At 40.2% G+C, this 15,408-nt stretch overlaps 1 non-coding gene across 1 annotated transcript; it reads left to right on the top strand.

Moving 5' to 3' along the window:
- Positions 1-3,877: 3,877 nt before the first annotated feature.
- Positions 3,878-3,984, top strand: LOC125418009 (U6 spliceosomal RNA). The gene has a single exon (XR_007237296.1). It is a non-coding gene; the product is annotated as a U6 spliceosomal RNA (small nuclear RNA).
- Positions 3,985-15,408: the final 11,424 nt, after the last annotated feature.

Here is a 15,408-nt window from a genome sequence, read left to right as displayed (position 1 = left end):
TGCAGATAACAAGAGACCATGTTGTATCCAGTCCCAACTGACCCATCTACAATACACTTACTGCACCTAAGACTCGGAATCTGGAGGTAGAGGGGACAGAAAGCTTGTAAGAGCCAGAGGAACAGGAAGTTTGTGATAAGACTCTGTGTCATGGGAACATCAGCGAGGTTTCACACATAAAGTCTCACCAACATGGCTACCTAAGCAAGACCTGAACAACAATGACACCAATGGGCATGGAAGGAAGAATGCTGGCAGGGACACAGCTTTAAACAACAAAACCTGTGTTATAGAAAGGCTGAGAGCAGGGGACATGGACTTCCTTAGGGAAAAGCACCCCCACCTGGTTCTCCGACCCCAAAAGGTCAGGCCTGAGGTCATACATATAAAGGGAACATTATAAAGACTGAGCGGGTTGTATATCTGTATTTAGGACTATATTATAGTGATATATGTAGCAACAGTTAAAAAGTAGAAGACCCTGAATGGAGAGTGAGCAAGGGGGGTGCACGGGAGGGGTTATATGGGAAGAAAGGGAAGGGGGAAATGATGTAATTATATTATGATCACGAAAAATAAAAAAATTATTATAGATATCTGACTTTCATAGAAGTATAAAAATATAAATTGTAAAAAAAAGGCAGCATCTTCAACAAATGGTGCAGGGAAACCTGGATTTCAATCTGCAGCAAAATAAAACTGGGCTTTTATCGCTCACCCAGCACAAAACACAACTCCAAATGGATCAAAGACCTCAACAAATGACCTGATACCCTGAAACTGCTAGAGAATGAAGGAGAGGGTATGCTTCACCATACAGGTATAGGTAAGAATTTTCTGAATATGATTGCTGTAGCACACAAAGGAAGCCTAACAATTGATAAATGGGACTTGACGAAATGAAAAGCCTTTTGTGCGACAATGGCAACTGCCAATTGAGTGAAGAGGAGGCTCACAGACTAGGAGGAAATCTTTGTAAGCTATGTGTCTGATAGAGAATTGCTGTCTACAGCATACAAAGAATGTTTTTTTTTTAAAAAAAATTAAACATAAAAATTTTAAAGGCTATGGAATTGAACAAGAAGCTCAGAAAGAAAGAAAGAAAGAAAGAAAGAAAGAAAGAAAGAAAGAAAGAAAGAAAGAAAGAAAGAAAGAAAGAAAGAACGAACGAACGAACTAGGACTGGCCAGAAAGCACATGAAAGGTATTCAAACCCTTAGCTATCGAGAAAGACAGACTAAACTACTTGAAGAAGTCATCTCGCCACTTTAGTTAGAATGAGCAGGGTAGGGATATAAATAACAATACAGGTTGTTGTGAAAGTAAGGAAAGGGGTAAGCTTCCATGCACTGTCTATGGGAGTGTGAACAGCTGCAACCGCATTGGCAATCCAGCTTGGGATCTCTCAAAAACACTCCAAATAGAACTGTCATTTGGCCCAGCTATACCACTCCTGGACATATACCCAAAGTACGTAATATCCTGCTGTGGAGATATTCGCACATCAATATTCATTGCAGCTCAACTCAATAATCAGCAAACTGGATCAACCAAGCCATCCATCAACTGATGGACAGATAAGAAAAATGTGGTACATTTACAGAATGGAATATTACTAACCTGTAAAGGAAAACAAAACCATGAAATAGTCAGGCAAATGGATGGAGCTGGAAAAAAATATACTGAGTGGGGTCACCCAGGCAAAGAAAGATAAATTCTTCAGGTTCTCTCTCATAAGTAGACCTTAGCTTTGAATCTTTCATTTTGCGTGTTGAACCTAAAGTATATATGGAAGTCATGAAACTAGAAATAGACCACTGGGGACGGACACCTTAAGGGGGTTGTGACAGTCCAATACAGATAGAAAGAGACAGAGAAGGGGAACACTGGGAAGAGAAAGCTTCAAGCATGAAGGTGGGTGGAAGACAAGAAAGTGAGGTTTTGGCAGAAAGCTTAACCAAAATGAAGGTTGCCTGAGAAATCTCACTCAGAAACCTAAAATATTCTCCGCCAAGAAAACAGTTCAACCAGAGGTGATAACAGAACACAGGTGACATGGAAGGAGAGGGGTTAAAGATTGAAATGGGGATAGAGGTAGCATTATATGGATTGAAAAAAGAGGCCATGAATCGGAAAAAGAGCAAGGAGGGATATACCGGAGGGTTTGGAGCAAGGAAAGGGAAGAAGGGGCATTGATGTAATTATTATTTCAAAAAATTAAAATAAAATAAATTAACTTACATAAAATTGCAGGTGTATCTCTGGGATTCATGAGATCACAGTATCATTTAAATTAATCAGGCAATATTCATACAGTATAATAATGAAAATAAATATGCATAATTTTTAATAATAATTGCTAAAATAAATGGGGTTAGAGGCATTGAGGAAAGGAGAGAGTAGGGATGTGCTAATAAAAACTAAAGATATGTGAAGAAGCCTTAATTTACAAGATAATTTAAAATATAATATTTTTCAGAGCAGTTGGTACCTTGTGTGGGTGGACAATGCTGCTCCCAGAATACATGGGTTATTAAACGAAATTTTCGGTGCTAGGCATGGGATACTTCCTTATGAGGTATTGGTTAGGAAGGCCCCAGAGGCACCCAAAACAACACAGGCTATTGTCACTGCTCTTGGTTAACTACCATAATTAGCTGCTAAGACACTGCTGCCAAAGACACCACTCATTTTGGATGCAGGACATAGAGAGGTCAAGCTCAAATTGACCAGGAAGCTCTCTCCCTGATACATAGCTTACACAGTGACTGAAGGTGCCGTGCAGGCACTGAGGAGAGAAAAGACAGCAAGGGTCTTACTTAGCATTGGGTCTTACATCCTATGATACTGACCTGCCTGGAAAGATATGCCACTAATGTGATAATGGCGTGATGTGGGGTAATAAACTAGTTTTCATTAAGAGACTTGACCCACAGGAACTTCATGCCTGGTACAGTAAACTTGGTCAAAAGACCACAACTAGGGTAATAATAGTACTTATGGGGAAACCAACTGTTGTTGTTTTGCAAAATGGCCATGCTGTCAAATTGTACTCTAAATATTTATGCTTATATCTATAGATTTGGGTTGCTCTCAGATTTGATCAGAAAAGCTTCTATTTGATGTGGGTAATGGTTAATACAGAGACTTGTAACTGGTCAGAGTGCAGAGTATATGCTAAACGCTAAGCTCTGGGTGGGTCATTTATGTCACCTTCCCACCATTCGAGGCTCAAGAAACATTGCAGAAAGGGGAGAAAAAGAATGTAAGCGCTGGCAAATGGGGAAAAGTGTTGTGAAGTGCTGATCTCTAGAAATGACATAGCTGTTGCATGCATCAGTTCACAGCAGCTACAGGTGCCTTTCCAGCATCTGTCCAAGATGAAGACGATCAAAATTCCAGCACAGATGGAGATGGGGCCCAGAGGTTCCAACCCTGCTAGTGGAGATACTGGCAGTTGGTTTAGGCTGGGGGACATAGAGTCATTCTGCGTTAGGACATAGCCACTGGTAGACTACTTAAGTCCTGGTGGATAACCCCATATAGTTAGCACTAGTAGGACTCCAAGGGTTATTAGTAGCACTAAAAAGGAGAGGACATGAAGTTGTGAGGAAGATTGGATGGGGAACTAGAATGACCTGGAGGGAAGTAGAGATGGGTGGTATCTGATCGATACACATTGGATATCTTTATGAAACTTGCAAAGAATAAAACCTTATTATTTTAAAAAAAAATCACATCTTGAACAAATATCTTAACACTTAACTTTAAGACCTTGGAAAAACAAGAACAGTCATACAATCTGTAGATGGGAGAAACAATTAAGATTGAGGCAGAAATTAATGTACTATAAACAAACCAAAAGAAGAAGAAAAGAGCGCTCGCTTTGGCAGCACATATACAAAAATTGGAATGATACAGAGAAGATTAGCATGGCCCCTGCGCAAGGATGGCACGCAAATGTGTATAGCGTTTCATATATTTGTGTCTCTCATCACTAGCAGCCGCTGCTCTTTCCGGGTGGGCAGGACACGGGTGAGAGCAGAAAGTTGTTGCTGTCGGTGCTGTAGAACTTGGCTGTGCATCAAACTAATTTTCACAAGTATTCCTCCTAAACCTCTATCATGGGATTAATAATTTGCCTGTTTGTTTATGACCTAATTGTGACTGTTAAGTCAAATTAAGAAAAGCTAATGGGAAAGACAAAAAAGGAAGAAAAAAACATACAAAGTATCAATGAAACGAAAAGTTGGTTCTTTGAAAACATAGATAAGTCAAACAGTGGTGGCACACGCCTTTAATCCCAGCACTCAGGAGGCAGAGGCAGGCAGATCTCCATGAGTTCGAGGCCAGCCTGGCCTACAGAGCTAGTTTCAAGTTACAGAGAAACCCTGTCTCGAGAAACCGAAAAAAAAAAAGACAGAAAGCATAACATTGACTAAACTTTAGCCTAATTAACCAAAAAGTTGCTAAACAACTTAATAATGGGATTAAAGCAGATGCCGCCCAAGCTGGTGACCCTTGCCTACGCCATTTCCAAGCTCTAGACTTAGTGCAGTCCAGCCTCATGTGACTGCTTAACCATATCTTGTCCACACCTCTCATTCAGTGTTCCAGTCCAGCCTGATGAGTCTGCCTGAACTTAGCCTGCCATATCCTCAGATTAACCTGGGTCCCACATTCAGTACCCTGGTCCAGTCTGGAAAGGCTTGCCTGTGCCATTCACAGCCTCCAGGCTTGCTCTAAAACAGCCTGGGCACCAACCCAACTTGTTGTTTCTACATGAGATTTACAATCAATGAAATGAGTCCTCATAGTTATATCTCATTGTAAAAACACAAGAAACATGAAAGATGGAAAGTATATGTTCCCTACCCCTGGCAAATCCACCAGTCCAATAGAAATATTCTCCAATAATAATTACCTAGATTAACCCAAGGACACAGAATTTAAAAGAATAATCATTAAGTTCATTAAAGAATTCAAGAAGTTTAAAGAAGACACTAAGAAACAGCACAAAGAACTTGATGTGACCAGCAATAAATACTTGAGTGATGCCCAAGAAAACACAAACATGAAGCTGAAGAAAATGATTACAATATATTTAGGATTTAGAAATGGAATTCAATAAACAGATAGCAATATTAAAGAGCACTCAAGCTAAAATGAAGATAGAAATTTAAAAACTAAGTAACACTACTAGAAAATTCAGAGGAAAGCCTTTCAAATAGATTGCATCAAGTTGAAGATAAAGTAGCAAGACTAGAAGACAGGCTGGATGAATTAGACCACACAAGAATAGAGTATCAATGTCCTTAAACACACACATGTACACACACACTAAAGGAACACACAGCCCTAAACACATGTGAACAATAATAAGTGATTTCAGCATATGGAATTTATCAACTCATGTTTACATAATAAGACAATAACACAACACATACTCCTAAAGCTGAGAAAACATCACAGAAGAGAAGGAAGAAAGATTGCAAAAACCAGAGGAATCAGGATGGGACATCTGTTGCAGATGGTGCCTTCAATATATGACAGGGAAATTGTAGCCTGGGACTCTAAAAACTAAGGTTGCCTAAACAAGACCTAAGAAAGAAAATAACAACAGCCACTGATGTAGGAATTCTCATAAGGCTTCATCTCTAGGAGAAGAGCTATAGAAAACCAGTGGTTGCTGAAACGGGGATAATCGATATTCTCTAGGGATGAGCCCCCAGATGGGTTAGCCAATCACAAGAGGCCAGCCCTAAACACATAAGAACAATAATAAGTGATTTCAGCATAAGGAATTTATCAACTCATGTTTACATAATAAGACAATTAAAACTAAAAAATAAAGAGGCCATGAATTTGAGAAGGAATGGGAGGGACATGGAAGTAAGAGAAAGGAAGACACAGAGAGTAAAATTATGTAAATACAGTACTCATATATGAAATTATCAATCAAGAAATAAAATCTGTAAATATTTTAAAAATAAAATGCAACTATACGTACATATATATGTGTATATATGTATGTGTGTGTGTGTGTGTACAATGAGTGACTAGATTCCCAATTTCTAAAACAGGATATGCAGATAGATCCTGATACAATAATAGTGAGTGACTTCAAGAGTTTAATACCTTCTTTGAATAAATTATTAAAACTAAAACTTGAAAAAGATTCGACCATAAGTGAAATGAACCTAAACAATATCTACTGCTATTTTCCATCCAGAAGTCACTGAATAAACTTCCTTCTCATTAGTTCACAGAAACTTTTCAAAACTAGACCATATTCTAGGCTAATGTATTAGTTAGGGTTCTCCAGGAATGGAAACAATACAATTATTCAAACGTTTTAAAATTTTATTTATATTGATAAATTCATATAGATATATATGAGATTTATTAGACTTGCTAGCATCATACCTTCTGAGTAGTCCAATGGTTACCTCATACCAGAGAGGCCAAGAACTTAGTAGTTTCTCAGTACATGGGGCTGGATGCCTTGGCATTCCCAGTCTGGCACTGAAGGCCCCAGAGAGCCTTGCTAGAGAAGTGGTGGTCTTGGGTCCATGTGAAATAAAATCGTGGTTTTTAAGAAAATAAATGGGGGAAGCATTATGTCGACTGACATAAGCCAAATCCAAAATGGCAAACATTCTATTTCTCTCATATGTGGAACCTGGGTTTACTTGTGTGTGTACATGCGTGTGTGTGTGTGAGAGAGAGAGAGAGAGAGAGAGAGAGAGAGAGAGAGAGAGAGACAGAGAGAAAGAGACAGAGACAGAGACAGAGACAGAGAGAAGAGTGATATGAAATAAGAAAGGGGCCATGGGAAGAAGAGATCTTAAAGGGGTGGGGTGGGATACAGAGAAAGCAACAGAATACGTGGGCAATGAGGAAAGAAGACAAATATCAAACACACACACACACACACACACACACGAAAATGTTTCCAGAGGTCTTAGGGTCAGAGCTTGGGCTGAGTCCGGCTCATCCAACCATCCTCAGTGGGTCAATTGAAGAGACAAAGCAATCATGAGAAAGCAGAAACTGGAGACTTATTCACCCTACTATATTGTGAAGAGACATAGAGAGATCCAGTGATCTTGAGTTCATCTTCGGAATCCTGACAAGAAGTTTAAGCTTGCATTGAGAAGAAGTGTTTGTAACTAAGGAGTGGCACGATTTTCTCAGCTGCAGTCTCTCCTGCAGAACCGAGTGAAATGTCTTTCCAAAAGACTAGCGTTCTCTCTGGCTGGCACCAGGAGTCCAACGTTTCCTGTTCCCAGAATAAGAACCCTGACCAAATGCCAGTTTCGTGAGGTCCATTGTTTCAACAGTATGATAGTCAAAGGAAGGGCACAAGTGTCTCTTTCATCCCTGCCAGGGTGGTTACAATTCCCCTAGCCTTTGTTTTTATACTTCAATGCTGAGGTGAAATATGTTGTGTCATAAACAGAACACAAGTAGGAAAATCTCATTCAGTTAGCATTAGATAACCACGCTGGAAACATTTCATTATAACCTTTATGAAGCTCTAGTTACTTTTGTAAAGACTGGTTTAAAAAATGGCAACGTTGTGCAGTTGATTTGAGACAAAGTCTTGCTATGAAGTCCATGCAGCCTCAAACTTAGAACCTTTCTGCTTCAGTCACCCCAGAGCCAGAATTTCAAACAATTGCTTCTGTACCCAACTTGACTTGATTTCAGTTCTGACAACTTCTCTTGTCTATCAGTAATAATCTCTGAACAAACTACTGATTAACCATTTGGTGCTTGGATCTTGATGGACCCTTGTCACCAGGATGAGACCTGTCCCAGTTGGTCTGATCAGGTCCTACAGTTCAGAAAGCAGGTGTCAAGGAGTGCCGGTAAAATACTCTATGAGTGGGGATGGAGAGATGGCTACAAAGTTTATAGTGCTTGCTATTCATCCAGATCTAAGTTTAGTTCCCAGAACCAACATCAAGCAACTCACGTGGGACTCAGTACCTTCCGGTTTCTGTGGACACCTGCACCTCTCTCTCTCTCTCTCTCTCTCTCTCTCTCTCTCTCTCTCTCTCTCTCTCTTTCAATCTATCTCTCTCCCCCCCTCTCATGCACGCACACATGCATACACACACAAATAAAAATGAAATATAAATATTTAAAAAACTTTATAGCCAGGTGGTTGTGGCACACACCTTTAATCCCAGCACTTAGGAGGCAGAGGCAGCTGAATCTCTGTGTTTGAGGCCAGCCTGGTCTACGGAGCGAGTTCCAGGATATTCAGGGCTACACAGAGAAACCATTGTCTTGGAAAAACCAAACCAAACCAAAATAGAACAACTTTATGACCAATTTTAAGGAATGTCTCCTGTGTCAGGCCACCTGGCAACTCTTGTACTTTAATTCTGTCTATGGATGATGTCCTGTTATTTCCAAAATGCTGCTCAGGTTTTTTGGTCAGGTATTCTTCTTCAGAATGTTAACAGATGACAGTCTTAAAGCTCTACAAAAAACACAAGCAACAAAAGCAAATTTTTTTTAAAGTTGGTTTGAAAATCAAATATTCTGTTACTCTTTAGGTGAGAAATGTCTAGTAATGTTTCATTATTAGGGCACACTTATAGAGATGCACAGTATTATGGCATGTCTCATTGAAGCAGGGATAACACTAGGTCTTTGAGTGTGACAAAGGCTTTCCAGCCTCAGATGGACTTAACGCAGGAGTTAGAATGCCTGGAGCTCACACAAAAATCCCACTGAATCAGTAGCCCTAGGCTCCTGTCTGGCCGATTTGAAGAATGATTCTTCTGGGCCTGAGAGAGGATGAATTTCCAGAAAGGAATTTATTATAGGTTCATAGGTGACAGCTTAACACACAGGAAGCAGATAGAGCTGTTTAGCAAGAGTGAGTCACGAGAAATGTGTTGCCATGGAGACGCTCATCTAGGGGATTTTCACAGGACTGACTGCATGCAGAAACTGAGGGGAGGTAGAGGGGCTGTCTGGCCAGTCTATTTGTCGCCTCCCCCCCACCTCTATAAGATGTCTATGTATCTTTCTATCCAAGTGGCTGGGTTGAGGATTGTGACACACACCAGTACCTCTAGCTGAACATTTCTAGCATGCCTGCCCCTGGTCAGCACAGAATCAAAACCAGGACATGAAGCAATGTCTCTGTCTGGAATGCTTCTGGCATCCTCGGCCAAAGACGAAAATCAGAACTGCTCGTTTTCAAGGTCCTTGTACCTGTCCGTTTGAATAATTTCTATCTTCTGTTATCATTGCCATTTCCTTTGCGTAAAGGGAAGAATCGTGATACAATCAAGCATGCATGGAAAATCAAACACCTGGAAAAGGTTACCATCACTAAAATTTCTAGTTTGGAAGACAACAGCTTGGTCGAGTGTTCTTATAATTTTCTATCTTACAATGCATACACATGCAAGAAAAATCACATAAAAGAGCCAGCAACATTAGCATTAGTACAGAGAACTATGCACAAGTGATTTACATATAATTCAGCTTCTACTTTTGAAGCAAAATTAGAGTTATTTGCCTTGATTAGATAATAAGCGTAAAGCACTAGCCATAAAAATTTTAAACAACTTGAAAAATTAGGGAACAATGGTAGTTACTACAAAGACGCATTTTCTGATGTACAGGTGCATCTCTTGTACAATAGTCAAATAGCTCATCGAGGCAATAGGTATAGGCAAGAGGCTTACCTAGTATGGCATCCCAATGGCAGATTTCTCATCAGAATGGTACTGATTAAAAATAACAAGAAATGTCACAAATATCTCATTGACCATTTTATAGGCCATGACCCAGACATAAATGTCTATTACAGAAAACAGCATTTACTGGTTATTTTGCATGCATTAAGCTTGCATGTATTTGTATTTAATTCTGCAAACTTTTGAATCATATGGAAAGTACATACATACAGTTCCAAACATTTCTAGTTACAGATGCATAGGTTATTTATTAGATACACTACCATTACTTTAAGTGGCCACATAAAAGACTTAACATAAACAGCACTTAAATGAGCCTTGGCTTTGTAAAAGGCGGTTTTCTAAGTAGCCAAAAGTCTGTCAGGATTAGCAAAAAAAATTAAACAAAATATAAAATCTGGTCATTCAAGCCTATTCTTTTTTGTAAATGTACCTAAGAACAAAATAATGTGCTTCATCTACACATTAGAGTACTACTCAGCGGTAAAAAAAATAATGACAACTTGAATTTTGCATGCAAATGGATGGAAATAGAAAACACTATCTTGAGTGAGATAATCCAGACCCAAAAATACAAATATGGTATGTACTCACTCATTAGTGGATTCTAGCCATAAACAAAGAACATTGAGCCTCTAGTTCGCGATCCTAGAGAAGTTAAGTAATAAGGTGAACACAAAGCAAAACATATAGATCCTCCTGGATATTGAAAGTAGACAAGATCGCCAGGCAAAAGTTGGGAGCATGGGGGTGGGGTGGGAGGAAGGAGAGAGAGGTAGAGAGAAGGGAGAAGGGGAGAGTTGGGGAGAGCTTGGAGGAGTGGGATGATTGAGATGGAGGAAGGACAGACATAGGAGCAGGGAAGAAGTTATCTTAATTAAGGGAGCCATTTTGGGGTTGGCAAGAGGCTTGGCTCTAGAGGGTTTCCAGGTGTCCACGGGGATGTCCCCAGCTTAGACCCTGGGCAGTGGAGGAGAGGGTGCTTGAAGTGGCCTTGTCCCATAGTCAGACTGTTGACTATCTTGAATATCACCATAGAACCTTCATCCGGTGACAGATGGAGATAGATACAGAGACCCACATTGGAGCATTGGACTGAGCTCCCAAGATCCAGTTGAAGAGCAGAAGGAGGGAGAATATGAGCAAGGAAGTCAGGACCGCGACTTCCCACTGAGACAGTGTGCCTGATCTAATGGGAGCTCACCAAAGCCAGCTGGACTGGGACTGAATGAGCATGGGATCAAACTGGACCCTCTGAATGTGGCTGACAATTGGGGCAGACTGAGAAGCCAATGATAAAGACACTGGGATTTGACTGTACTGAATGTACTGACTTTTTGGGATCCTAGTCTATTTGAATGCATACCTTCCTAAGCCTGGATGGAGTGGGGAAGGCCTTGAACTTCTCCCCAGGACAGGGTACCCTGCCCTTTCTTAGGATGGGAGGGGAAGTGGGGAGGATGAGTGAAGGAGCAGGAGGGAAATGGGAGGAGGAGAGGAAGTGGAAATTTTGAATGGTATTATTTATAAAGCAATAAAAAAATAAATTAAAAAAATAATGTGCTTAATACAGGCTGACTGTTCCAGAAACAAGAATTAGGCGCTAGTTTTACACTGGTACATTAAATTTTGACCTCAGAAAAATCCTTTAGATCAATTTAAATTTTGAATCAGCTTTTTTTTAAGTTTTGAAAATAGCAGCAATGGCTATAAACAGACTTATCACCTGGTGAGTATGTGTAACCCAATGCGTGGCAGCCGTGTTTTATCAGAGGGACAAAGTCAGTAAAGGCTTCAGCCTGAACAGAAGTTTAAATGAGTCTAACTCTGTTATAAACCTGACAAAATTAATAGGAAGAACAAAACATTACATTTTTGTCTTTTAAAGTTATCCTTTTGTGATTTCATTGAATCAACAATCTAAGAAAGCCTAATTTATTTGTATACAAAACAATAAAAATGCTGAGAAATTGTACTTTACTAATGGTCAACACATAAAACGTTTCTTGTAAGTAGTATTTTATAAATCTTATAGATCTATACTTTAAATTATGAACAGTATCTATAACTGTAACCATGGATATTCCTTAAACATAAAATTGAAAACTAAAGAAATGAACAAACTTTCTAACATTTGTACCATGCTGTACCCATCAGAATTATATAGCATCATATGACGAATACTCTGAGAACTTTATACTCCCACTCACATTTGCCCGCTTTATATCTTTTTAGCACTAGACCCTATTTCTCCTTCCTTGGAACATGTCCTCTTCACACCTGTTCCCTTAGTAGCTACTTGACTTCTAAGGCTACTTAGATTAAAACACATATAATGAAAGCTTAAAAGCTAACACCCACATATAAGATAAAGCATCTAATATCTGTCTTTTGGGGTCAGTTATCTCACTCACTCACAATGATTTTTTTCTAGCTCCATCTATTTGCCTGAGAATTCCACTTTCTTTTCTTAACATATGAATAATTCTGTAGATGTAACACATTTTCATTATCCATTCATTAGTTGTTTCCAGTTTCTGGGTATTATGAATAAAGTAGCAAAGAACATGGATGAGCAAGAATCTCTGTAGTAAGATGTAGTCTTTAGGTATGCCCAAGACAGGTATAGTTGGATCTTGTGATAGATAGACCAATTCTCGATTTGGGGGGAGAAACTCCAAACTGGTTCCCATAGTGTCACTGTGCCAGTTTGCATGGTCACCAACAGAAGATGGCTGTTCTCTCTCCCTGCATCCTCACCAGCATTTGTTGTCATTTGTTAGTGACCAAATTCTGACTTTCACTTCCATTTCAGCGATAGCTATACATGTTGAATGGTTTTGAGTGTTTCTTGGTCGTTTTTATTTTGCCTTTTGAGAACTTTCTGTTTGGTTCTATACCTAACCCAGTTTTTAATCAGGATATTTGTTTTCTTGGTGTTCAGTGTTTTTAGTTGTTTATATATTCTAGATACTAACCATCTATTGGATGTATAATCGGTAAAGATTCTTTTCCCATTTTGTAGGCTGCCAACTTACACAAATGATTGTGTTCTGCCAGGCGATGGTGGTGCATTTCTTTAATTCCAGCACTCGGAGGCAGAAGCAGATGGATCTCTGTGAGTTTGAGGCTGTTGCCTATTCTGGATCTAAGCCAACTTTTGTAGTTGTGGGGTCTCTGAGTACAAGCCAAGTGTGGTGGTTGTGGGGTCCCTGCTAGAGAGTTGTTTTGGAGGTCAGTGGGGAATCACAAAGGAATGGATATGGGTTATAATGAAAGGCTTAGAGGACAACGGGAAAGAGCTAAAAGAGCCCTGGATCTACACCAAGAGCTCTCGTCCCAAGTTGATGGAGATGGCCTAAGGGGGGCCTCAAGCCAGCAGTCTGCAGTAAGATAAAGGCTAAATCTGAAGAGACTGGAATGGAAAACAGGAAGGAAGATAAAGGTTACCTACCTGTGTGCCTTCAGATTTTGTCCACTGCAGGTAACTGGTAGAAAGTGCTTCTGCATGTTGATGGGAGTTACCACAGACTGGAGCTGGGCTAGAAGCAAAGGCTGAATGGGCATTGGGAAAGACCTAGGGGACCCTGGGTCCACACCAAAAGTCCAAATCCCTAGGGACTAGGAGTGGGCAGTGAGGACGGACTAAGGCATGGAGGCTGCAGCAGAACTAAGAGGAACTCTGGAGAGCCTTGAATGGAAGATGTCTTGCTTACTTTTCTATTGCATTGAAGAGACACCATGACCAAGGCTCAACACGCTTGTTTCTATCACAGATTGTTCAACAGAACTCCAAACGGCTCAGCAGAGCCCCAGAACCTTTCCTGTCACAGACATGACACTCGTGCTCAAGGCCTGTCACACACATGATGCAACAGGCCAAGTTGTTTAGCAGAACTGAAACACCTCTAAAGAACTCCCAGACAGGACAGTAGCAAAAACTCCATTAGAAATCTCACTACTTTGTATGCAAACTTAAAATTTAGTGAAAAAGAAAGGAAAACTGTTTATACATGCTTTGGGGTTATTTAGGGTCTAATGATTTTTGCATCAATTACTATCTTACCTGGGGTCATCCTTGTGGATTCCTGGGAAATTCTCTAGTGCCAGGTTTCTTGCTAGCCCCATAATGGCTCCCTTTATCAAGATATCTCTTTTCTTGTTATCCCTCTTCATCTTTTCCCCAACTCAACTATCCTATTCCATCGTGTTCTTCTCCCCGACTCCCCGTCCCCTCTTCCCTCTCTTCCATCTCAATTTACTCAGGAGATCTTGTCTGTTTCCCCTTCCCAAGGGGATCCATGTATATCTCTCTTAGGATCCTCCTTGTTACCTAGCTTCTCTGGGGTTGTGGACTGTACACAGGTTGGTTATTCTTTGCTTTATGTCTAATATCTACTTATGAGTGAGTATATACCATATTTATCTTTCTGGGTTTTGGTTATTTCACTTAAGATGATTTTTCTAGTTCCATTCATTTGCCTGCAAATTTTAATATGTCATTGTTTGTAACAGTTGAGTAGTACTCCATTGTTTAAATGTACCATGTTTTCTTTATTCATTCTTTGGTTGATGGGCATCTAGGTTGTTCTGGCTATTACAAATAATGCTGCTATGGACATAGTGGAGCAAATGTCCTTGTAGTATGGGTGTGTATCCTTTGGGCATATGCCCAAGAGTAGTATTGCTGACTCCAAGCAATATTAGAGAAGGTTCCTAAACTGGCCTTCCCCTGTACTCAGATTGATGACTACCTTAATTGTCATCATAGAACCTTCATCCAGCAACTGATGGAAGCAGATGTGGAGATCCACAGCTAAGCACTGGGCTGAGCTCCTGAAGTCCAGTCGAAGAAAGGAGGAAACGATAATATGAGTAAAGGGGTCAAGACCATGATGGGGATGCTAACAGAAACAGCTGACCTGAGCTAATGGGAGCTCACTGATTCTGAACTGACAAGGAGGGGGGGACCCTGCATAGGACTTAACTATGCCCTCTAAATGTGGGTGACAGTTGCATGACTTAGGCAGTCTGTGGGGACACTGGCAGTGGGATCAGGATTTATCCCTAGTGCTTTTCAGAGCCCATTCTCTGTGGAGGGATACCTTGCTCAGCCTAGATACAGGGAGAAGGCCTTGGTCTTGCCTCAAATAATGTGACAGACTTTGTTGGCTCCACATGGGAGGTCTCACACTCTCTGAGGAATGGATGGGGGTGGGGGAAAGGTGGGGGGAACGGAACGAGGAGAGGGAGAGGGAACTGAGATTGGTATGTAAAATAAAAGGTGTTTTAATTTAAAAGTAAATTATTATCTTTTACTCTTTTTTCTATTTTTGGGCACTAAAAAAGGAGAGTCATTCTAATCATCATTACAGCGTTGTGGACTTCTTTCTGCACCCTCTCATCACTTAGCCGGAGTGCGGGGGGCTTTCTTAGGAAAGGAAAACACAGGAAATGGACGCCACTGAGGATATGGGGTAGCAAGGGAGAGAGTTCCAGGACAGCCAGAGCTACACAGAGAAACCCTGTCTCAAAAAACCAAAAAAAAAAGTATTAAAGAAACTAAAAAAAAAAAAAAAACGGTTTTGACTTCTAGAACAAATGCTTTGCTCTAGGTTGTGCACAGTGCTGTTATTGGACCACAAAACAAATGTTACTCTATAGTATTTTAATAATTTAA

This window comes from Myodes glareolus, chromosome X (assembly GCF_982192425.1).
Source record: "Myodes glareolus chromosome X, mMyoGla1.1, whole genome shotgun sequence".
Taxonomy (NCBI): Eukaryota; Metazoa; Chordata; class Mammalia; order Rodentia; family Cricetidae; genus Myodes; species Myodes glareolus.
The sequence above is the reverse complement of the archived record's forward strand: the minus strand, read 5'-3'. Positions and strand labels throughout refer to the sequence as shown.